Raw genomic sequence first — 24,426 nt, forward strand, 5'->3', positions numbered from 1 at the left:
AAATCTGGGACTCTCCACCATTTGACCTTAGAACTGAAGAAGCTTCTCGGATGAAGGTGAAACGTCTTCAAGCAACTTAAAGAAGTCCAGACGCTTTTCTTTGCAAGCTCCTTTGACTACGATGACCTGGATGACTGAGAACCTTCACAGACAAAGCCCAGATATGATGGAGGAATGTTACACATATGGTTTGTTGGCTTTGCAAATGATGGTGCAGCTGCTATAATGTGGTGACAGAGAGGAGCAGCAAAAGATCAACCCCAGCCATCATTAACTCATTCGATCACAGTTAGAACTTCAAATCCACGATGCCGAACTTCATGCAAAGTGTCTCAGAACAGAATCTCGGAAAGTGTGTTGTTGATTTGGGTAAATCACGTGCTTCAAACATTTGGGTTTAAAAAAAAAAAAAAACCAGAAAAGGTGACGCGCTTCATATTTAAAGGCAGTGCTAAGTGGATGGGTGATTTAACTGTAAACACATGATAATGTATGCTGTTACATTTGAATTTGAATGTCTGAAGAGGAAATGGTGTGTGTGAATGTTGTGCATATTAATTTAACACTCGGACAGTAACGTAACACATTAACAGTCTTATTAATGGCTGAATTTTGCCTGACGTGTGTAACAGCACCTATCGAAGTAAATACAAGAAAAAAAAGCAACATGAATGTTGCTGCGTCTGTTCAGTTTCAGTTCAGTTTGATTTGATTTATATTGAGCCACAACAGCTATGCACACTACTGAGAAAAAGACAGGTGAGAGTCTGTGAAGGTTCTCAGTCATCCAGGTCATCATAGTCTGAGGAGCTTGGAAAGAAAAGCATCTGGACCTCTTTGTCATGGACTGCCGGGGCAGTGTGGAGTGAGTAGAGGACCCAAGAGCAGACAGAGGCGAGGACACAGAACTGGACTTAACAAAAAGTGAAAACTCACGGAAAAAAACAACAAAGTAACTGAGGGAAAACCTGAACATAGACTGGGAAACTATGACTAGATTTAGACTATGACTAAACAACATACAAACTATGACTTACTATGGCTGGAAAACTGTGACAAGGGGTAGGGGAGATAACACAGACGACGCGACACTGAACACAGCAAGACTGAGGACTAAAGACACACATGAGGTGATCAGAGGAAGTGGAGATGCATGAGGACACAGCTGACACACATAACCTAATGACAGGACAGGGGAAGTGAAACTTAATGGAATGAACAAAGAACAGAGGACTCTTTCAAAATAAAACAGGAAACATGATGAGACAGACCAAACAACATGGGCTTGACAACATGAGACGTGGAACACAAATTAGACTAAGATCCAGGGGAAGGGGAAATGAGGAGATCCAATAAACAGAACTAAGGCTGAACAACTTAGGCGTTTAAGAGAGGTGGATGAGCTTAACCCAAACAATAAATGACAAAACACAAAGACTCAGGTTCTAACTAATAATGCAAAAACAAGAACTTAACATATCCCCATACTTAAAACAGAAATACACAATATATAATGAACTCAAAATGCTGGGTCACTCTCCAACTTAAAGAGGTCCAGACACTTTTCTTTCCAAGCTCCTTGGACGACAGGTGAGAGGTTGTCATTGTGTGACTGAAACACACAGTGAAACACAGTTGTTGGATACTTTAAGGTTTCTCCTCCTTCCTTCATTAACATTAGTTCAGTTCTGCTCTGTTTGATAATCTCAGTATTATTATGGAGCAGGAATATGTAGAGTGGACAGAGCCAAAGTTTTGGCACTGTGCTCACAGCTTTGAGCCATCCAGCTGTGCCAATTACACACTCATTCTCATAGCAGCTCTCATTCCAAACAAATAAACAGTGCTAGCAGCAACTGTCACACACATAGTGTATCAGCATCAAAAAAGATGTGCTTTTTGGGAACATATTTAGTGCAATTTACAGTACACTGCCTGCCTCAAGTCTCAGTAACTCTCATTTCTATGTGTTCTTATTTGAAGAAGCAGATGAGTTGGCAGGCGATTTGTGTGGATTTATAAATAAGATGGCAATCAATTTCCAACCATTTGCAATCTGTTTGAGACTGACTGCATTCAGTCTGAGTCTGATGGAGACGGGTCGCACAACCTGTGCAACTTCTAAGTTCTTTCGTATCTGGATGATGTATATGTTAACATCACCTGCAGGCAGATTTGAATACCTGATTCCTGTTATGTGCTTTTCTCACAGGGTCCTGCATTTACAGGTTCTTTTTTACATTTACAACACACACCTGAAAAAGCCCCTTTTGCTTATGAGGTTTCGTCTTCTCTTAACCACTGAACATCTAAACCCTAACTACTTGTAAGAATCATAGCATGTTAAGTTAGATGTGGCCAACATGGCCAACCGTTGGTCCAAAGCCCATTGGCTGTAGACATCTTGGATTGTTAGTATTTTGACTACTGTCATTTTGGTTTGTTGAAGCCAAAGGTTAGCTTGTGTGGATGAAAGAGCAGCGTGCTAATAAAATAATACTCACCAAAACTGAAGCAGAAACTTCATGGATGGTCTTGCACAGCAGTTGTGCAACTGCTTTTAGTGAGATGATCCAAGAGCTCCAGTTTAATCAGTAGAAGTAGTTTAGATGAGGCTGCTCTTGCTCACACATCCAGGTGGGGAAAACAAAACAAACTGAGCCTACTCAGAGTTGTTATTGAAGGGAGGAACCTACCCATAGAGACCAACACCTTTTGGCACTGCTGTGTTTACTATATTTTTTGCCTCCTTCTATAAAATAATTTTCAGTAATTAGAACGGACACAATTTATGACAATCATAAACGTTGGTGCAGTTACTGTACCAACTGACTCATATGCATGCACAATTAAATCTAAAAGAAGATGCTGCTTTTACTTCCTGTTGGAAGAAACTCAAGAAAACTCAAGAAAATGTGCTTCAGTGCATCTCAGATGATGCACCGACTCTTCCTTTAGAAAGGAAATGAGACAAGGTTCAAAGACAGTCATTAAAAACAACGAAGATACCTGAGGTGTCAGATCATGTCAGTCTGCTGATTAATATTATAATATTGTAGCTCTCTTTGTATTTAACAATGGGCTGTGTTAAACCCACAGGTGAACTTTACGTTGCTGTGATGATGTTATTATAAAAAGGTTAATGATCAACGTCCATTTAAAGTTTACCTTCTGTTTGTTTTTGTCACGTCCATCATGGTATTTCCAGCTTTTAGGGTTCTCATAATTCAATTTTACATCCAAGAAAATGTTTTTTTAAATTTAAAATTCCAACCAATGTTTTTTCACCAGTGGTTCTCATTATTTAACCTGGATGAACAGTACAGTAGGAATACACTGGCATTAGGTTTGATAGACACTTTGAAGCATTTCAGTGACAGTATGCAAGCTATTTGCTGTTTTTCTACTCACTGCTTTGTGTGTTAGAACCAATTATTTATTACTTAACACATAACATACTTTAAGTGGGGACTAGTAATAGTAGCAATATGATATTCTAATTACATTTTGTTTAATACAAACGAGTAATGCAACTAATGAAGTTTTAAAACTTAGAAACATTTTTCACAAATGTAAATGTAATAATGGTGGTAGAGTCAGGGGTTCAATGCCCAGCTTCTGAGCTGCACAGGTTTATTGTCAGTGTTGGTGGTTGTGCATGTAGCACACACACTTCGTAATTTGTTTACAATATAAGAAGCACACGTGTGTGTGTGTGTGTGTGTGTGTTTAGGCCTGCCTGCCTGTCTGTTGGTTCAAATGCTAATACATTCATGTCTCAGCACTTCTCTTGTTTACTTCTTTACTTATACTTGAAACTATACACCATCATCAGCATAAAAACTTTCCGTGCTGCATGCCATTAGCCCATATAGCAACTTTTATATTTAAAAGGAAAACCACACAATAATTTTCTATTAGTCCTCCCTTGAACTCATATCTCCTCCAGCTCAGCTACTTAGCATCAAAGTGTGCTTGAACTTTTCAGAGCCTTCCTTTTTAGCCATAGTCTTTAAAAGGGCCTCAGCGGTAATGACACCACACAGAGGAAGATTTAATAGAATATGGGCTGTATGGTTGTGTAGAAGGTCCACAGATAATTGTATTAGACAACCATAGCCGTGCTTCCTTCACAACAATGCGCAGGCTCTGGTCCACTCTGAAGTTTAATGTGAAGGCCCTGACCTGGTGACATCTGCAGCGCTTCGGGCACCAAGTGTGTTTGTAAGGAATCTGTTATTTTTTCTGTATTAAGGCACAAATATAGTAGCTGGTGGTGGATGCTACTAGAAACACATTTTGTGCAACATGTAAACAGATTTCAGCCTAATCTGTGTCTTTTTTGTGTGTGTGTTTTTAATTCTGTCCTGCCTGGCAGCTTTTGCAATCAGACTTATGATCTTAATGCACTTGTTGTGCCAAACACGTCTCGCTTTTCCAAGATCAGCTCTTTAAATTGTCTGTTAGCTCCTCTTGTTTGTGTCTTTCTTTTATCCGCTTATTTCTTCATTTCCATTTGTGTTATTTCAGTTATTACATTATATGTGGTATACAGTGTGACAATGTCTAAGGCAGGACAGGCAGGAAAGGAGAAAAAAAGGTAGGGATAATAGGGGATGGTGTAATAAAAGGATACAGTGCAAATAGAAATGCACACTATATCGCCAACTGCAACAGAAAAAGATTGGAAATGCTTCTTCTGGTGTGTGTGTGTGTGAGTATGAACAAGAAAGAGAGACAGAGAGTGTCAAATGTGAGTGTGTGTGTGTCTTTGTCATGAAATGTACTTGAAATTGAGAAGCTACAGTAACACCAACCAGGAGTCAAAGGCAGATAGAGATGGATCCACGAGAACCGGGCCATGCGCAGCCCCCAGGAGTACCCAAGACCTAAGGCCACACATCTCGATATCAGCACACCCATCCCAGCAGGAGAAAGAGAGAGGCTGCAGGTGTGAGCCGAGATCAGGGACCAATGCAATGCTCCAGGCAGTAAGGAACCCTCCCCCTGCCACCCGGGACCACCAAAGGAGCACGTCAAAGACTACACTAGAATATCCAGCCATGCTCCGTAGCCTGATCTGTGTAGCTTGGGACACGTTCACTTTAGTTATGGCTCAAGAAAATGGTGCCATGCTGTCAGCTTGGACCGGGTTATGACCTGGAATCAATCAAGGTCAAATGTTTTGCCAAATAACTGCTTCTCTCCAAGTAAAGAAAAACTTTGATGGACCTTATATAGGCGGTACTTCTCCAAATCTCAGAAAGGCATATTGTAAAGTTGAATTGTTTAAGTAAGTAAAACAAAAATATTCATCCGAGCAGAGCGAGCAATACTTACTCTGGGAAATATGTGTCAATTAAAACAGCGGTCCCCAACCCCCGGGCCTCGGACCGGTACCGGTCCGTGAGTCGTTTGGTACCGGGCCGCGAGAGTTGAGGCTCAGGTGTGAAATATATGGTTTTCAGGGTTTTTATCGGTTTTCAGCGTTATTTTGTTATCGTTTTTATCGTTTACTCGGTTTTCCTGGGTCTTTCCACGTGTGTTATGAATAAAATTTCTTTTTTTCGGTACCGGTACTAGTTTTATTTTGTTGTATTTATCCGCGACACCTTAAAGGCCGGTCCGTGAAAATATTGTCGGGCATAAACCGGTCTGTGGCGCAAAAAAGGTTGGAGACCGCTGATTTAAAACATGCCAAACTGAAAAGCTTACATCCCATAAACGATGTTGATTGTTTGCATCCAGCCTGTAAAACACTGCCACCTGGTGGCCACAGTTGGTTATCGTCTCTGGAGGCTCGCTTGTGTCTGAGCCACTGGAATGTGTAGTTGTTGTCATTTTCACGGGCATGGCAGCATTCACCAGTATTTAAACTCTAAAATCGATCTCAGTGTACAAATACATTCCTGTTATTTATACGTTGAACTCGTTGGCTTTAATAAAGTTTCATGTGTCTTGGTTTCATTTTAACAGCAGCGGTTTTTCTGTTATGTTATTGCTCAATTTTAAGACGACAAAAAAACAGTCGGGAGGGTCACCAACATCCTGATTAATGGCAGTGGGTGTTACCTCAAAATAAGGCTGAATTACTTCTGCAGTCAAACACCTGGAAGCCTTAGCTTTAACCCCATGATCAAAAAAACCAACAAACAAAATGACCAACTTTCCCTGTCTTTGTACCTCGAGGCCCTCCAGCCAGGCTCCATTATTAATACACTTGCCTGCTAAATGCTTTATCCATCCTTCACCCAACTTAGTTTAAATCAAATCCCAAAATGTCCCCATCTCCAACCTCATCTCTCTTGTGCATTTTCTGTTCTTGCAAAAAGATCTCATAAGTACCAAAACACACACGCAAATGTCGAGCACTGTGACGTTAGCGATGCTATCTTGAGATCAAAGTAGCTGGCTGCCTTTTATAACTCAAGTAGTCCAATTTCATTCAGAAGCAGACACCCCGAGAAGGCTTTTGATAATCTACACTGTCTGATGAGATTTCCATTGAAATAAGTTGGGAAGAGGAAAGGAAAGATACAGAACAGGGAAGTAAATCTGAGAGACGAGGAAATGGGACAATTGAAGGAAGAATGATGGGGGAGTGGAAGAAGACGGCAGGAGAAAGAAGACAAAATGGGGAAAAGGAGTGGAGACGAGAAGCTCTGTAGTTAAAGCTGATTGATCAATCTATTTTTGCTCATTTTTTGAATTGCTTCTGTCGCAGCCTCTTTGCTCCGTGTCTCCCTGAATCACACTCCGTCTCTCATGCCCTCACTTTTCCACTGTTTATAAGTCATCTATCAGATAGGCAGACGTGTAGATGGAACAAAACTCGTCCCTGTAATTTATTCTGCTGTTTTTGCCAACATTCATTCCTTCTCCTGCATGATGACTTCCATTTGTCAGCCGCCTCTGCGTCTTTAAAATGAATCCATTTGCCTCTGAGTTGCTCCGTTTCTTTATTGCGAAAAGATGCAGTTTGGCAACAAATGCTAAAAGATGAAATGAGAATTGGTGTCGTGATGACTCAGTGGGTTCAACTATATTCCCGCAACATCAAATCTGACTCATGACTTCCTCTGCGTGTCGGCTCCCTCTTCTGCCCTTCCTTCTCGCTAACCGCCATAATAAAAATATAATAGGAATGGGGGTAAGACGCCCGCTTTAATTTGTTTAGACCACAGCTTGAGTGCTGCTCTTACAGCCGAAAGATCTTTGCATCAGCTGGAAAATTTGTCAATAAAATATCGGTTCATGAGGAATCACAGTAAATAATCAAATGTGTTTAAGCTTCGTGATGTTTTCATTAATCTACTGAAAGGAGCAACAGTAAATGGATCTGCTATTCTATGTGTATGTGCATCGATATGTCGATGTGCTTCTGCTCCGCGGGTTTGAAGTAGGGCTGCACGATTTTGCATAAAATGAGAATCACGATTTTTTTGCTTAGAATTGAGATCACGATTCTCTCACGATTTTCTTTTCCAGTATAAATATTTATTGCACTTATTAACTGCACATCAACTTCGTAACAGTTGAGACTGAACATAAAAACAATAAATAAACATAAAAACAACAAATGTCTCACGTTTTGTCGTTGCCGCAAAATGTTGCACTGCTTGAAATTGCGTCTCCACCGTTGCTCGACACTGCGTGTATAGAGCAGGTAGTGCAACAATAGAAAAATAGTTGCGGGACGGCACTGTGTAGCGTTTGTCTAGGGTGTTGATCATTCTCCTAAATCCCTCGTTTTGCACAGTGTTGATGGAGCCATATCTTTGGTCAGGTGATAAGTAATAGCCGCAGTAATGTCTTTGTGCCTGCGGGAGTTCGACGGGTATAGGGAAGCGCTGTATAAGGTTCCCGTTATTGATGTTTGGGGGGTTGACCGGGACAGATTCTCCTGTCACTTTCTCGTCATCCCTGACGTGTTGTCCGTTGTTTTTTCCTGCTAATTTTAGCATCACACGGCACAGCTTGTGTATCACGTGGTATAAGGCTCCGCCCTCGTCATTTGTTGAGCAGGAAGAGTGAGCGCTTGTTTTCATGCAGATTACGTCCCGGATCAAAATGCGGTACAATCGTCGTCCTTTTTTTTTTTTTTTTTTTTTAAATCGTTGTCATTTGGAAATGAGATCGCACATAAGTATGAATCGAGATCGCGATTTTCTAACAATTAATCGTGCAGCCCTAGTTTGAAGTATCGATCACAACATTGCTGCCGTACCTGATAAAATGATAATAAACTAATTCTGAGCTTCTTGTTCTTGTTTCAGGTGTCAGGAAGGACTGACAGTGGAACCAGATGACAGAAAGGTCAGTTTGAAAGCTTTTTTTTTCAATAGCAACTTATTTTTTGTCACCAGCACAGGAAGGAGACTCTCCCTCCTTTGACCTTGTTCCTCTGGACAGACCCTGGGTCCGTTCAAATAAAACAAAACAAAACACATAGAAAGTATGGAGCAGCAAACTGGAGGAGAAAGAAAAGACATGTCAGCACTTACTGAGGAGATGAGTGTTTGAGAGATCACATGTGGCAGCTACTCATTAGATGGACTTTATAGCAAACATTTTCACAAAACCCCCCCTTCAAAAAACCCAATCCAAATGCTTGCACACACACGCACATATAATGTCAAGCATTGACAGGCCAGTATGAGCGACCGTGCACCATCAGGTCAGAGTGGACAATATCTACGAGTAGGACAGGCTGCAGGAGTGAGACAGCCCTCAATCTGATCATAGTGGCTTCTATGTGAAACTGCATCCACTCTGCGGCATCTGCTGTGGGGCCCAATCAAACCACAGATACGACGCATAAAGGATTTCCTTTGCAAACAGCTGATGCAGTTTTAATAAGAAAGCTAATTAATGAAGCTGTAATCTGTCACTTAAGGGCTGTTTAATCAGCTGAGCCACTTTAGCTCTGATTATGCTTCATCACCCATCTGATGGTAAATTTTCCCATAAAGGAAACTCATCAAGATTGGAACATAAATATTTTTAAGCATTTTTTAAGTAAGGGTTAATTTGCTTAAGCATAAGTGGATGTTTGTTTATCAAACGGTCATAAATAACAGAAAATCTTATGTAAAGTAACACAGACTTATTACCATAACACAATTGTCAAAATTATTGGTGTGCAATTAAATTGCAGTTTTGTTGTCTTTGAAATGGTTTGTGTGAAGATGGAGGTCGGCTGCAGCCGGCTGCCATCTTCAAAGGGGCTTTGGTGCAAGTCAGCGATCAGTGTAAATATCAGTTTATGACTGAAAGGAGTGACGCTGGCAATAACATGCAAACTGTTCATGATTATACACGATTCACTACGATACATTGAAACTCTCAGATCTGTTGCATAAACAGTCCTGCTCATATATTTGAAACAAATCCACGTTAATCGCCTCTCGGGGATAAATGAAGTCTTTCTGATTCTGATTCCGATCAAAAGATAACCAACGACGTCGCTGTGTGATTTTTACTCTAATGGCACTGAAATGATTTTATAGCTCAGAGACATTTTGTGGGCTAATTGAATTATATTCAGGTCATGTACATTATACACACATTATATTCTTATCTCTTCTCTATTGTTTTGCAGTTAAACAGAAAAGTCCAACACATCAGGGTAGTTTTCAGGCTCCAGAGTTTTTGAGGAATTTTGGAAAAGTCAGATTTAATGAGAATATCAGCACAGCGTGATGCTTCTACGTGTTTAGATGATACATTTACACACCAGCTCAGGCATGTCAGACACATCTGTGTACATATGGCCCTGCTGTTGTGCATGTGATTAATGTGATTATGAGCTGCTGCCCCTGCTGCCTGGGAACATGTATGGCTACATTTGACGACTATGTGAACTCCACATGGAAGCTATTTGAAATATCTGAGTCTGCAGGACCACTGCAGATTTTAAAGGCCCGGTCAAACTTTGATTCATTGTGATGAACATCAGCAGGAACTATTTAGAGTGCTATTAATAATCCATCTTTAATTTGTCTTCAAAGGAAAGATAAAGCTTTCTCCATCTCCATGTTGAAATGTAGTCAATTAGACAAAGATGAAATTGAAGTACTCTCCAATATATTTCTATTCTGCGGGGCCAGTAATATGATTTTATGAATGCAATACTCATAAATCTGCAGTCAAACTACCGTTTGTGTTCTCCTGTCCACATAACAGGAGACAGTTTTGGCTGTGTTGTTGTTGCAGTAAATGCAGAAATGCTCCAATCAGATTGTTAATTTACTTTTTTTAAACTTTAAACTTCTTTAAAAATGATTTTTAACCATCAGCTGCCTGATCCAACGTGTATGATAGCTGCAGATTTATCATCCTGGGTCTTAGACGACAACAAACATGCACCTCCGATAAACAGCCCGAACTTAAACACAGCTATTTTACCTTTAAATAAAAACACTGAGGGAGGTGATTAATCATCTCTTTATTGCTGAGTTTTTAAGTTTACCTTCCCCTCTGCTCTTTTCAACAAATCTTCTTTTTATATCAGCCGTGCAAACGTGTCCTGCATGCGTTTTACTTTGTTTTACTCTATACATCCCCCTATAGTACTTGACTGTGTGTAGTCTGATAGTGCCTATGTACTGAACAGAGATGTGAGTCATCAAGAAGGTTGGTACACACTCCTTCCAGTCCCTGATGACCAACTCTCTGTGTTTAGGGAGTGTTTGTTCACTGGGCACCATCTCACCACATTTTGCACCTCCACTCTGTAGACCGATTCATCATTGATTGAAGAGAAACTGGTGCCAAACCGTGATGATGCTTTGACAAGAAACTGAGGATCCCGTTACATATACTGGTGAGCTGAGATCCAACTGGTGCAGTCTGTGGGTGAGCAGTATTAAAGGCAGAGCTGCTGTCTACAAATAGCATCCTAACATATGTGACCCGCTCCTCTTGATGAGTCAGGGCTGTATGGAGAGAGGGATGGTATCCTGTGATGTGATTGCAGAGAGGTAAGGATATTGGCCTTGATGTGGGAGAGGACCAGCCTTTCACTTTCAGTTTGCTTTCTCTGGCTGACTTGAGGCATGCATGGACCGTTTCCACAGATAGGAATAATTTAAAGATACACAGACTTTAGTCCTGGATCCAGCAGTTTTCCATGGCCTGGCCTTGCAGAGTTTAGTGTGGCAGACTCGGCACTCGTGGTTGTTATCTTCGTAAGTGGAGTGTGGTTACTGGAGTAAAAGGGCAACAAAAGTGCTGACTTTTTTAGCCAAAGTGTTGTGCCTTTGTGGTCAGTTAATGGCTGTGATGCTTTTCCACATGCCCCTGGTATCATTGCTGTTAAAGTGATCCTCCACACACTTCCTGTAGATATCTCTGAACTTTTTTTTATACCTCTTTGTCTTTACTTGACCTGGTAACACTGCAGGCTGTGAGGATCTCAGAGTTATGCTTTGCGAAGGGATTTCACCTCTTTGTTCATCCATGTTTCGGTATATATCGGATGTATAGTCCTCCAGTTCTATCTGTGTGCTCTGTGCAGCTTGCTGAGCAAACAGTTCCCGTTGTGTTTGTTCTAAACAGTCCTGGAGTTGTTGTTTCTGCACAGCTCTGTGTGCGGCCATCAGAAACAATGGAAGATGGTCAGAGTTGCACGAGTTGGAGTAGGGAGGGCTTGTAGGAGTCGTTAACATTGCTGGATGGTTTATTCCGGCTGTTTGTTGCCTTGGTAGTGCACTGCACATGTTGATCTGTCAACAATATTTCCTGTTTCTGTCAAATTTCACCACTTTTTAATAATTCCATGTGTCTGTATAAACAATTCATGCTTTTGTACTGTAACAGAATTAAAAGCACAGATAAAGAACAAATGAAGAAAACATAAGAGAGTGCTTAAGTGCTGCGTCTGGACACACCAACGCATTGATAAAACCACAGATATCAAATTATTTCTGCTTAATAGTTGAACATCCTCCAAATGTTGTGATTTCTGCCAGAGAAACGCACATGATCACAGAAGATAACAGTGAGCTTCTCAACTCACTTTGTTTGTTTTGGAGAATGCCCTGAATACCAGAAATATGATAATAGACATTTTTCTCTATTCTGATCCCAGAATCTGTGTTTGATGGGTGGGGGAGGCTTTCACACACTACCCTACAGTAGTGGTGATGCTGGAGGCAGTGGAGGATTTATGTAGAAAAGCACAAGTTTATGTAAAAATTGTAGCTACATAAGAAAATTACTTGTCTTGTTGTCTCTGCCATAATGTTTTGTGCATTTTTTATGCTACTAGGTTTTAAACCTGCACATCAGTGACATTAACACTTCACAGTTGATGATCTCTTGTGGTCAATATGTAAGCAAAGACGCAAACAGTAAATGAAAAACAAGCCCTGATGCAAACGCAAGAGCGAAACCATTTGGACTTAAACATCTTTATTAAAGAGGGAACAGTGGAGAAAGAGAAATAATTAATTCACTGTTAGCTTGCTTAGTGGGACTGCAGGGAGGGCGTTAAACAGATGGATCATATGATGCTTCATTGCCCCAATATGTGAGTGCTGTGTTTAGCTACGGTGCCCTGGAGAAGTTTATTTATTCATGGAGGCTTTTATGGAAGAATCTTATAGATACTCAAAGGAATCTGTTACTATTTTAACATATGAGTTTTGACATGACTGGGATTATGGAAGTTGATCAGTATGATTTTTGTTTTTTAAAAGAAGAAATGATAAGTAAAAGATGACGTTGTAGTCCAACACCAGGCTGGTTATACAGGAGGAATCTGAGGCCACCTGGTTGTTGAACATAGACATATGTTGATGTGATTATACTCCTCACTGCTCACCTAGAAAACAACCACCCCTCATTGCATCCATTGCAGTTTGGCTTTCGGGCACATCACTCCACAGATACTGCCCTGTGTATGTTAGTGGAGAACTTGAAGAGCTTGCTGGACAAGAGTCCCTGTGTTGGAGCTGTATTTTTAGATCTGAAGAAGGCTTTCAACTCTGTAAACCATCAGATATTGTTGTCCAGATTGACTCAGTTTAATATCTCCAGTCAGGCTCTTCAGTGGTTTGCCTCATATCTCTCACACAGGAAACAGTGTGTGGTGTTGGTTAAATCTCCATATTTAGACTGTGATACAGGGGTTCCTCAAGGATCTGTTCTTGGGCCCTTATTGTTCTCTCTTTTTATCAATAACTTACCTGAAGTCTGTCCAAATATATTTGCTCAAATGTATGCGGATGATGCAGTTATATAAGCAAATAGTGTCCAGCAGGTGGCAAAAGATCTTACAGCTGCTTTAGCATTAATGCATAGCTGGCTGGAGGACTCATGCCTAATGTTGAACACCTCAAAAACTGTCTGTATGTATTTTTCAAAACGCCCCTTAAACTTGAAGCAGTCAAACTTACTTGAATTAGCTCCAGAATTTAAATATCTTGGGGTCATTCTAGACCCAACATTATCCTACAAGAGTCACATAAATAAAGTGTCCCAGATACTTAAATTTAATAATCAAAATTTTAATCATATACGTAATAATTTAAATATGAATGTTGCAAAAACTTATTTTGACTCAATGATCATCTCTCATATGGACTATTGTTTGACGTCCTGGTCACTTGCTTGTCCAACAACACTTAAAACTATTGAAAACATTTATAAAAGAAGTTTAAAACTACTTGACAAACAACCGACTTCCCACCACCACTGTCATGTGTTGTTATTATGAATGAATGATGAATCTTTATGAATTATTATGTCTATTTTTTATGTTTAAAGACAACAGATGGAAATTAGCCCTTGGCTATAATCTGGTATGTTTACATTCATGTAATCTTTTTGACATTTATGCTCATTAACGTGCACTGTCCTAAATAAATAAAATTAAAATTAAATTAACTTCAAATGTGCACTCACAGTTCAGAGGTCCTTTGTTATGTATGATTGTCTATCATGGGGGAACAATTACAAACAAGGAGAGAACCCAAAAGACTGGCGACAACTGAACCTGATACCAAACAAGCAACCAGACCGGCTCGATCCAGTTCCATGCAGGGTTTCTTTGAGGTCCATCTGAGTACTTTCTCATAGTATATATGCTGTTTTTGCATAAACACAAAAGATAAATGAATGAAAGCTGGTGAAAGCCATGGATTTTAAGGTTTCTGTGCGTTACTTTATGGCATTAAAAGGTTTGTACGGTTATTAATGTTTTTAATTGGAACAGTCAAGTTTTTCCCCTTGAGCTGCAAAACATCAGCAGACCAGATTTTCAACTGAAGTGTTATTTCCCCCCCAAAAAAAACTCAAAAGAAAACTTCAAACCTCAAATATTCTCCATCCATAAGATTTCTGATTGAGTTCCAGTAAGACGGTCCCAGCACTGTTCTCTTGAATGAATTCCAATAGATTTAACTCCTTTAAGTTTGTTGTGTGGTCTTTGAAGTCTGTTCAAACCGAAACCAATCCCCGTGTGCAGCACGCCTGTCTTCAGACACACGTGCAGCAGATGGTGTGTTCACATCTCTGGGTGAAAAAAATATAGAAGAAAAAAGAAAAAACCCTTCACTTCTCCAAAGTTATGTTTTATGTTTAAAGACTTTAACAAAACATTGAACCAATCGGTGAGGTGACTGTGGATCAGCAACTCCTTGGACTGAATTTTCACCTTGTGGTCATACGCCAACCAGTCAAGTTACAGTTCACACCCATGTCTGTTCAGACTCATATGAAGACAAACATGTGAATAAAAGATCCTATTAATCGGCGTAGTAACCAACCAAATGTAAATACCGTCACATTCTCCTCTTCTGTTTACACAACAGTGAACTCGACCTTTGGCCCTTTCTGTTTGTTTGAAATCTGATTTTATCCTTTTATTAAGTGAACAATAACGTCTTTAGATTAACCCTTTAAAACCGGTCGGAGCGGGCACGCTCTGTTTTGCGTAACTATTTTTAAATCCCGGTAGCACTGCAACCACGTGAGCTAGCGCAATAATTTTTTTTGCATATGAAACCGGAGGAGTTGTACTTACATCTTATGCCATCAGCTTGTCCTCGGTCACGGTTTCCTTCCACATAAAGCTTTGCAAAAATTGCATAAAAAGCGCTTGCAGCAACAAAAACATAATATTCCAGAAACACGATTTGCCGATCCGATCCGATCCGATCCGACGTCAGCGCGAACTTTTGCATGTCCGCCATGACCTGCCCGAAACCGGAAGTGACGTCATTTTTGCGGAAATGTAGTTTTTTACCATCAGGACCTCATGAGCCTATACTGGTGTTTTTATAAGTTATGTTTGACTTTATGACTTTCTGTGTGGTTTCTGGGATGCTTAGGACTCATATTGCACTGCTGGAAATAGTTTATTTTGATGCATATGCTGCTTTTTTGCAAATTTGCATTATAATATTTTTGTTTTTCCTGCAGTATATAAAAATTGGTGTATTTCAAAAATAAAACTATGAAGACACTCAAAATAAATTTCCTGTGGTGGGAAACTATTTTGTGCAACTTTTTTGTATTTACAGTTTTGAGGGATAAGCCTCTTAAATTTCTCTAACTAGAAATATATGTTAAAAAAACAAAAACGATTTTCAATTTTTTTGTAGTTTATTGCACTTTTTTGCAATTTATGTAATTACTATGCACTTAATGCATACATATTATTAAAATTTGGTCTATAATGGTTGTATTGATGTATAACAACTTGAAATGCTCCCAAAAATGGCTCCACAGCATGTAAACATATAATATAAGCTCTGGCGGACTTGGTTCTATGGTAGGTCTTAAAGGGTTAATACAAAAATAACTTCTGCCACTAAACGGTCGCTTTTGTAAAACTCTCCCCCTTTTTTAAGGAGACGGGGGACCTGAACCCCCTTCTTTTTAATCCACCTTGTGAGATAAACATAGAAAATGATTACAGATAATCTGGACTTCCTGGTTTGTTGTCTTAATCAGTGCCTTTGGGGCCCTTTTTTGTTTCTTCTTTTAGTTTTTTAATGAATTTAGTTTCCTTTTGCATGAATTTTTGACACATCCAGTTCTGCAATGGCACTAATCATTTGCATAATGTGGAAGCGTAACATGTTGAGTAAGGTGGTTGTTGTGAATGATGGTGAAGTGCGAGCGTGCATTAGAGAGTTAAGGGTGACCTTTGTGAGACATCACAGGTCAAAGGCAATAATTCAAAATCATTGTTTCATAGAGCAACAAAATAGTCCCTGATCTCCGACAGGGTCAGTTTAAAATTGTTTCCAAAAAACAAAAAAATTCCACCTTTGTTGGTCCCTTTGTTCCCAGAGACAGTGGGCCAGGCTGCAGAGCCCAGCATTGACAGGCTCTTCAGCTGGACTTTGACACCAATTATCCTGCCACACTAGCTATACAAACTCACACAATGTCTGTTGACTATTCTGTCACACAACCTCTGGAGTCTTTCTCACTTCTACCACCCTTATTACGTCTCTCTGCCTGCCTTTCTTTGGCCCTCATCATTCTGTCTTTGCAGCTGTCAGACCATTGTGAAATACCACCACCTCCCCAAGAGGTTCACAGTATTTTCCTTTGTGTCATCATGAGATAAATGTATATTTCCAAGGCCAGTTTCAGATCCCCAACAGTGCTGTGTTAAAAACATACGAGGGTTGTGTTTTTGTGATTCTCTTGTTACGGAGCTGTATTGACTTAGTCATTTGTGCTATAAACCTAACCTGCTCCAGATTAGACAGCGCAAGATCCATATGATGCAATAAAGGTCTTAAGTTTTTCGGCAGTGTCTCAAATCTTTGTCTTTCCCAGATCAACTTTTTGCCGCCTTTTTTCCAAGCTTGAAATATGCTGAACTCTATGAATGTAGTCTTTACCAGTTATTCTGACCACAGCTTTTAAAGAGTGCACGTTTAATACTACATTACTCTGCAGCACTTTTTCTCTCACACAGAGATGTCACAGAATTATGTGTTACGATGTGTTTTACCACCTACCACTGATCCAATCATCTGGTTGGGTATGTTGAAGTTTGTAGTACAAGGTCCAGGTTCAATTAAGTTTTCTTTATAGGGGCAATATCACAGCAATAGATTGCTTCAAGGCACTTTATATTGAGAGGTAAAGACTCTATTATACAAAAAACAGAGAAAACCCAACAATCATATGACCCCCTATGAGCAAGCACTTTGGCGACAGTGGGAAGGAAAAACTCCCTTTTAACAGGAAGAACCTCCAGCAGAACCAGGCTCAGGGAGGGGCGGGGCCATCTGCTGTGATTGGTTGTTGAACCACATTTCTTTGTCCTCGTTGCATCATGGGAATCCCCCGGCAGCCTACGTCTATTGCAGCATAACTAAGGGAGAATTCAGGGTCACCTGGTCCAGCCCTAACTATATGCTTTAGCAAAAAGAAAGTTTGAAGCCTAATCTTAAAAGTAGAGATAGTGTCTGTCTCCTGAATCCAAACTGGAAGCTGGTTCCACAGAAGAGGGGCCTGAAAACTGAAGGCTCTGCCTCCCATTCTACTTTTAAATACTCTAGGAACAACAAGTAGGCCTGCAGAGCGCGAGCGAAGTGCTCTGATAGGGTGATATGGTACTACAAGGTCATTAAGGTAAGATGGGGCCTGATTATTTAAGACCTTGTATGTGAGGAGCAGGATTTTGAATTCTGGATTTAACAGAAAGCCAAAACAGGAGAAATCTGCTCTCTTTCTAGTCCCTGTCAGGACTCTTGCTGCAGCATTTTGGATTAACTGAAGGCTTTTCAGGGAGTTTTTAGGACTTCCTGATAATAATGAATTACAGTCGTCCAGCCTGGAAGTAATAAATGCATGAACTAGTTTTTCAGCGTCACTCTGAGACAGGATATTTCTAACTTTAGAGATGTTGCACAAATGGAAGAACGCAGTCTTACATATTTGTTTAATATGTGCGTTGAAGGACATATCCTGGTAATGCAAAGATAATCCAACAGGCAGGTATCCCGAACTGACAGAACCACTGTCATTTCTCTGTTTAACCTCTGATATACATTATGAGCATTTTATTGGTGCCTTAGCCTCACACTGTGACCTTGACATCCCCCCATCGTCCTCCCATCATCATTTGACTCCATTTTCTGGTTTGAACCTTACAAGGGAATGACAGAGTCACTAAAGATGGGACGGAGGACGTGAAGTTCCACCACTGTCCCGTTAACAAGCAGCAAACTTTGTGATTTCCTGGTAGCAGTATATCTTGGTTATACGATTGAAAAAAGAAATTCAAAAATATTAAGTGCGTTAAACTGTGTGTCACATTTCCAATGTCCCAATGCTTCACTTCACAATCACCAACAACTTGGAGAATATTGTGCTTGTGGCATCTTAGATCTCATCATGTCAATCTCAAGGCAAAATCTCCTGATTTGTTGCTTTTCGAATTGAGTGTATTTGTGAGATTCAGTGTTACAAGGTTTATGTTTCACATTATCAAGAAATAATTACTTCTCAGAAGCAAAGTAGATACTCGGTGGAGGCCGTAGAAGTGGCACGAACTGGAAGAGAGTTACTCACTAATTAATTCTGACTGTAGCCTTTTCTTTGATTCCATTAAGGTAATGGCAGCGCTGCATTTACTCTTTTGACTGTGTCTCCAGTGCCACTGATCTTCCTGATTATTCTGTTGTAGACAAGAAACTACACCATTAACATCAAACCATAATGGCTCACCGAACATTAGGATGATAAGTCAATTTTAGTGTGTGTGTGTGTGTGTCAGTAACTCAGCACTAGATTTTATCGTGTTTGCATTTTTATCACATTTCTCCTCCAATAGGCGATAAACACACTGTGTGAGTAAATGTGAGGAACATTTATGAAGAATTTTGGACAAATGTTCTTGTGAACGGCCAAACAATAACATATAATAACACATGCCTCCCTACCTAAATAACAACTGTCACATGTAAATGTGTGATCGATATATATAGTTCTTTATGAGCTATAATGGAGTATTTTGTACTAGCATTTCAACAAGGGTCTAAAGAGCGGCTCTTTAAGACCACAGACATCGGTCTAGACATGAAGCTGTTGTGTCAGAGGTCCACACAAGTGTCTTGTTTTTAGTGTCTGTGCTTTAGTAACAGGATGAGGCTCTTACTAGGGGTGGGGAAAAATGGATACTGTGTAGCATGGTGATATTTTGTTTGCTAATAATGTATCGATACAGGGACAGCAGAAATTGATATTTTGTTACAAAAAAGGTTTTTGTGCTCTGACTTCAGAGCATGTTGATCCTTTTTCTGAGCAAGAATCCTGACATTCCTTCACTGTCCAAATGTGTTTAACTTGTTTTATGGCAGCAATAAACATGACAGTTTACTTATTTTAATTTAAGACATGTTTTATTTTAATTAAGTTTAAAACTTTTTTATTTAATGTAAAATTATATTTTGTTTTAATTTACTTTCAAATTCTTCAGTTGCTGAAGGGGCTGCATAGTTTTCATAAACTGCATAGTTCAGAATAGCTATAATTGTACCAGATGGTTGATTCAGTTAAGTTGGACTAGACTGTAATACAAACCGTTCAGTTTGTCAACAATAAAACTGAAATGAGAGAAAGACTGAGTGTGAGACTTTGATATTAGAGAAAATGAATATTGATAAAGTTTACCTTTATGTACAGAATCTGAATATCGCAAAATATTTTAAAAAATTGCAATAATATCGTATCGTGGGACGTATGGTGATTCCCACCTCTAGCTCTTACCCCCCAAAATTACATATTAACACTTTAAATCTGAAGCCACAGGATTTAGATTTAATGGAAGTTGTTGAGAATCAGATTTTAACCAAAATAGATTTAATGCCTAAAACTAACCAAGCACTGAGTGACAGTGAAAAGTAAATTGAAACGAATTGGTTGGTCTCAAAGTTGGACATGAACCACGGCCTGCTGGCTGACAAACTGATGGAGCTCACCACCTTCCTCCTAATGCACATTTTTATCCTCCCTACGTAAATCCCCACGATATCTTTAGCTACACAGAGAACAGGAATTTGAAAGTCAGCCAGAGACGTTATAGGGATGCAGTTCTCCAAACATACAGCAGTGCACGGTGGAGATGATGCTGTTTGAGGGTAGAAGGCTGGACGGCTGAGAAGTTGACCTGAACAGGAAAGAAGACAGCTGGAGTTCATAGTGAAGAGGAAGAGGCACAACACAAAATCAAAAAAGGGCACAGAAGCACAAACAAACGTTTTCATTGGTTTAACACTAAACTAACAACAGCACGAACTTAGACAAGAGAGTACACAGCAGCAGTGTGGCTCTTTGGACTGTCTTCCTTTAAAAGGCTCTTAGGATCAAAGCACAAATGCCAAAGATTGAAACACTGACCACGGTGTGGACATAAAGGAGACGTTACCAGATAAAAGTCTGCATTTTTCACAAGACAGGAGAAAAATGTATAAACAGTCTATTTCTGTTCACATCTCTGTAATTTATGTTATGAAGGCTCACTTTTCATGTTTGTGCTTCATTTTATTTGACAATTTCCCTTTGTGGGAAAGATTTTAATGTCACAATCAGGAGTGCTATGAAAATAGATTTTAATGTGACTGATTTCGCATCCTCACAGGAAGTACAATTCAGAGCATCAAACACAATGTTTAGCAAACACGTCTCCTAATGGTCGTCCCCGCTGCCTGAGAGGAACTGCACACAAAACCAGTAATTGAGCCCTGTATGTAATTAAATAAAACGTGCTCTCTCTGGTTCAAAGTTATTTCCACAATTCATAAAAAAATACATTAAAATGGTGGTTACGCTAAATCTATTAGTGATTATAGTGATTGTAACCATCAGTCTGTGTCGTTAGAGGTGAGCTTTTTGCCTTGAGCGAGCGCCCATTATCCATTTCATGTGTTCGTCTGTGCCCACCCATGGCCAACACCCCCACACAGTTAAGCTGGGATGCGCGCTGTAGTCTTTTGTGCACAGTTTGGCGCTTGCTTTGCAGACACACAGACTCAGAACCTGCTCTGTGTTGCTTTCAGACACCACACTCTTAATTCAGCCTCGCTCCTTCCTTGCAACACACACACACACAGACACACACACAGGCACAGGTACATTCCTGCATACAGATAGCGATCTTGCCTCCGGAAGTTGCTGTGAGTTCTATAGCAGGATCAGCTCTTGTTAGCGTAACATCAGGTACAACGAGGATCCCAGCGTCAGCCTTAATTGCATTCCTCTGGGCTCGACTCGCCTCCCCTGGAGAGTCAACAATCTTCTTTGTGTCTTTGATCTTCACGAGACTTATTAACTGCCATGGCAACCGCAGGGGCTTCTGGGACAGCCGTACCATTGGGCAGTTTATTGTTGGACAGAATTAAAGGGGCTGGCCCGGCACTTCCTGTTGCTGCGGGGAGGTTTCGGATTAAGAGGGATTGTGCATCACAATGGTTACTGTGCTGTTTCAAAATATTATCTCTGAGCTAATTGTAATGAGTCCAGTTGTTTTAGCCCTGCAGAAACAATAGCTGTGTGGAAACGATTTGGTCGCAGTCTATTGAATATGAATAAATATTGACTCGTGCTGTTGAGAGAGTTTTAAAGTTTTATAACTATGATAAGATCCACTCCCTGTAAGCTTCATTTAGGTTATTTATTTCTTTGTATTCATTTTACTAGGAATTTCTTTTTCAAAGAAGGTTCAGATATGCCCTTAGCAAATGTTTTGTAGGCCAGATGTGGCCTGAAGGTCACAAAGCAGGCTTGACTTGGGCTCCGTCAAATATCCTGTGGATCAGTCACAACATGCCTGACATCTCGCTTATATAAGCTGAGTGGAAGCGCCCATGCTCACCATGAGTCAACGCCATCAGTCAAGCTGCCAACATGTGTGTCCCAAAGAAAACGGCGTTGTACAGTACAGTTCATCGTTATCTGTGAATGAGAAATGTACTTAACGATCCTCATGTGAGAGGTGAAGTTACTTTAAGTCTAGAATTGAATGTTTTGGTAATGATCGGCTTTAGTTTAACCGGGCCTTCAGGTCCAGCTGTGGGAAAAATAGAGAGAAAATGGGGAATAATTATAGCTTTTAATTAACTGTTTCCACCCTGGCTTATCATCGTCAATTAACCGAGTGTTAGACTGTTGGTTAGAGAAAAAAACGATTTAAATACACTGCATAGATACATTTTTGTAATCTTCTTACATGTAAAAGCCTCAGTGATCTCATTTATCAATTTCATTACTCTGTTGTGTAATAGTTGCAGTTATCTGTCCTGAACACCGGAAAACACGACCTAAAAATCACCGAGAGACTCTACTGTTGTTTCACCGAAGGCCGAAAATCATTTTGTCGGTTGGGAACAAAGAGAGAAGAAATACAGAACCAGTGTGGTCTGCATAGATACACAACTCAAGAACATTTTAATGAGGAAACATTTGTCCCTATTATTCTCAATCAGTGCCTTTTGTTGCGACCTTCACTCTGATCTTCCCTTTGCCTTTGCCCAGAGCATGAAGACAAAGAGCTCTAAGAAGAAAGTGTTCACAGCTAAAAATGCGATTGTTCACAGATCATTAGTCGGACAAGAGGGTACTCAAACATAATCATCACTAATGAGTGAAATTTCTAGGTTCTTATTAATTATGTGTGTGTGTCTAGCTTAGATCCTCTACCAGAGGCCAGGGAGTTTGAAGGTTCTGTGAAAAGCTGAAAGCTGTTCCTAGGACTGCACTCTTCTGGAGTGTTATGTTGAAATCTGCTGCAGCCCCTGTTGCAGTGTCGGGGTCACAGCTCCTGAAGCTCCTGTTTCCTCTGAGATCACTGCTCCAGTTCCTCATCGCCGTCTGTCTTTAGCTGCCTGAAGGATTTGTGGAGTAGCTCGTCTCTTGCTGATATATTTGCAGATGCTCCATGTTTCATCCTGAATGGTGGCTCTGACACTCACTAATCCTCACCCTCCCTCTTTCTGGTGCTCATAGAGCCTCGGGGTTCTGGAGTTTGGATGGAGACCTCTGTGCATTGCACCTTGTGCCATTCAGCTGGCTTCTCAGCACCTGTTACCTGTTGGAGGAATTTGGCTGTGGCTGACATTTGTGCAACTTTATCACGGTTCCTGTTGGCTTGTGTTCATATATATATATATATTGCTGCATTTATTTATCATCATAGTTTTTTCCTCTTTGCATTTCAGAGCACAAGTTTCAATAATCCATTCCTGTCACAGTCCTACTCCAGACTCCTTAACATTTTTAAATGTCAGATATAATTACATGGTTACGTCCATTGCTTTTAATGCTTGATGTTTCCTTAGTTTTGAACTTTGCTTGCTGTTACTTTGTAGTTATTGGCCCACTGAATCCTGTTAACAGTGAGTCAGTGAATTACTTCTATGAAAGTTTTAAGATTATTATAGGCACGGGGGGGGGGGCATCTGAGTGCCTCGGGGCCCCCACTGGTCTGGGCATAGCTGGGAAAAATCCAAGAGGAAGTGTGCTTAAATCGATGCATTTCCCTTAAAATTTGGGAAGAAGCTGGAGGTCTTCTCTGAACGCTGTGTGGATGTTGGGCTGAGTGTATTTCTGAGGTCAATAAGGCTACGTTCACACTGCAGGTGAAAGCGCATCAAATCCGACTTTTTTGACCCAGTGCGACCCATATCCGATCATGGTGTGACAGTGTGAACGGCACATATCCGATATTTTCAAATCCGATCTGGGTCACTTTCGTATGTGGTACTGAATCTGATACATATCCGATGTTTTAGAAAGCTGCTGCTGTTTGATGGTCAAGTCGCATTAAATCCGTCTTTTACGTCACTGACACAAGACAGATGCCAATTATCAGCGCCGGAGAAGACATCGCGATCGCTTCCTGGCCATCCGGTGAAACTGCTGGGAAGACAACGTTGGAGAAACGTGAACATTTTATTTGTACTGTATAATCTGCAGATTCTGACAGAAATCTGTAACTATCCTTTGAAGCAGCGCTCCTCTAAAACAGCAATAAGGATCATTATTAGGTTATTTACATTATTATGTAAATAACAAAATAACCTAAAGCAAAAATTGGAAAACGTAAAGTCCGAAGTCTTTATATTAAGGGCCATCAGTCAAACAATACTGTTGCTCTGGGTCTAAACAGAGCGCGTTGTGTGTGGCGTCTTCTTTTGCGAATGCGGGCGCTTTGAGCGTTCACACTAGAGCGCGTTTGATGTCACATTTTATTTGTAGTGTGAACGAGCAGACAAAAAAATCGGATTTGATCAAAAAAATTAGAATTGAGCATTAAGACCTGCAGAGTGAACGTAGCCTAAGTAAATGCATTTCAGCCACTTCTATCCCTGACCTTGTGTTTAAGTCAATACCCAGAGCTCATCACCATAGCAGGTGGAATATCAAAGGTACTGGTTTCAGGTCGTTCTCTTCACC

The 24,426-nt window shown here is 40.3% G+C and overlaps 1 protein-coding gene across 13 annotated transcripts in view; it reads left to right on the forward strand.

Annotated features, from left to right (window-relative positions):
- The window catches only part of si:cabz01090165.1 (leucine-rich repeat and fibronectin type III domain-containing protein 1-like protein), a 499,613-nt gene that overhangs the window by 94,330 nt on the left and 380,857 nt on the right, over positions 1 to 24,426 (forward strand). For 11 of the 13 annotated variants that reach the window (XR_015720013.1, XR_015720007.1, XR_015720009.1 and 8 more), the window contains exon 2: positions 8,277 to 8,316. The exons of 1 other annotated variant lie outside the window; for it this stretch is intronic. The gene's annotated coding sequence lies outside the window, so the exon portion shown is untranslated. Of the gene's footprint in view, positions 1 to 8,276; positions 8,317 to 10,770; positions 10,826 to 24,426 lie in introns of those variants that run through there. One more of the 13 variants, XR_015720016.1, reaches the window with a different exon arrangement.

This window comes from Neolamprologus brichardi, chromosome 14, assembly GCF_056152115.1.
Source record: "Neolamprologus brichardi isolate AB-2024 chromosome 14, ASM5615211v1, whole genome shotgun sequence".
NCBI lineage: Eukaryota > Metazoa > Chordata > Actinopteri > Cichliformes > Cichlidae > Neolamprologus > Neolamprologus brichardi.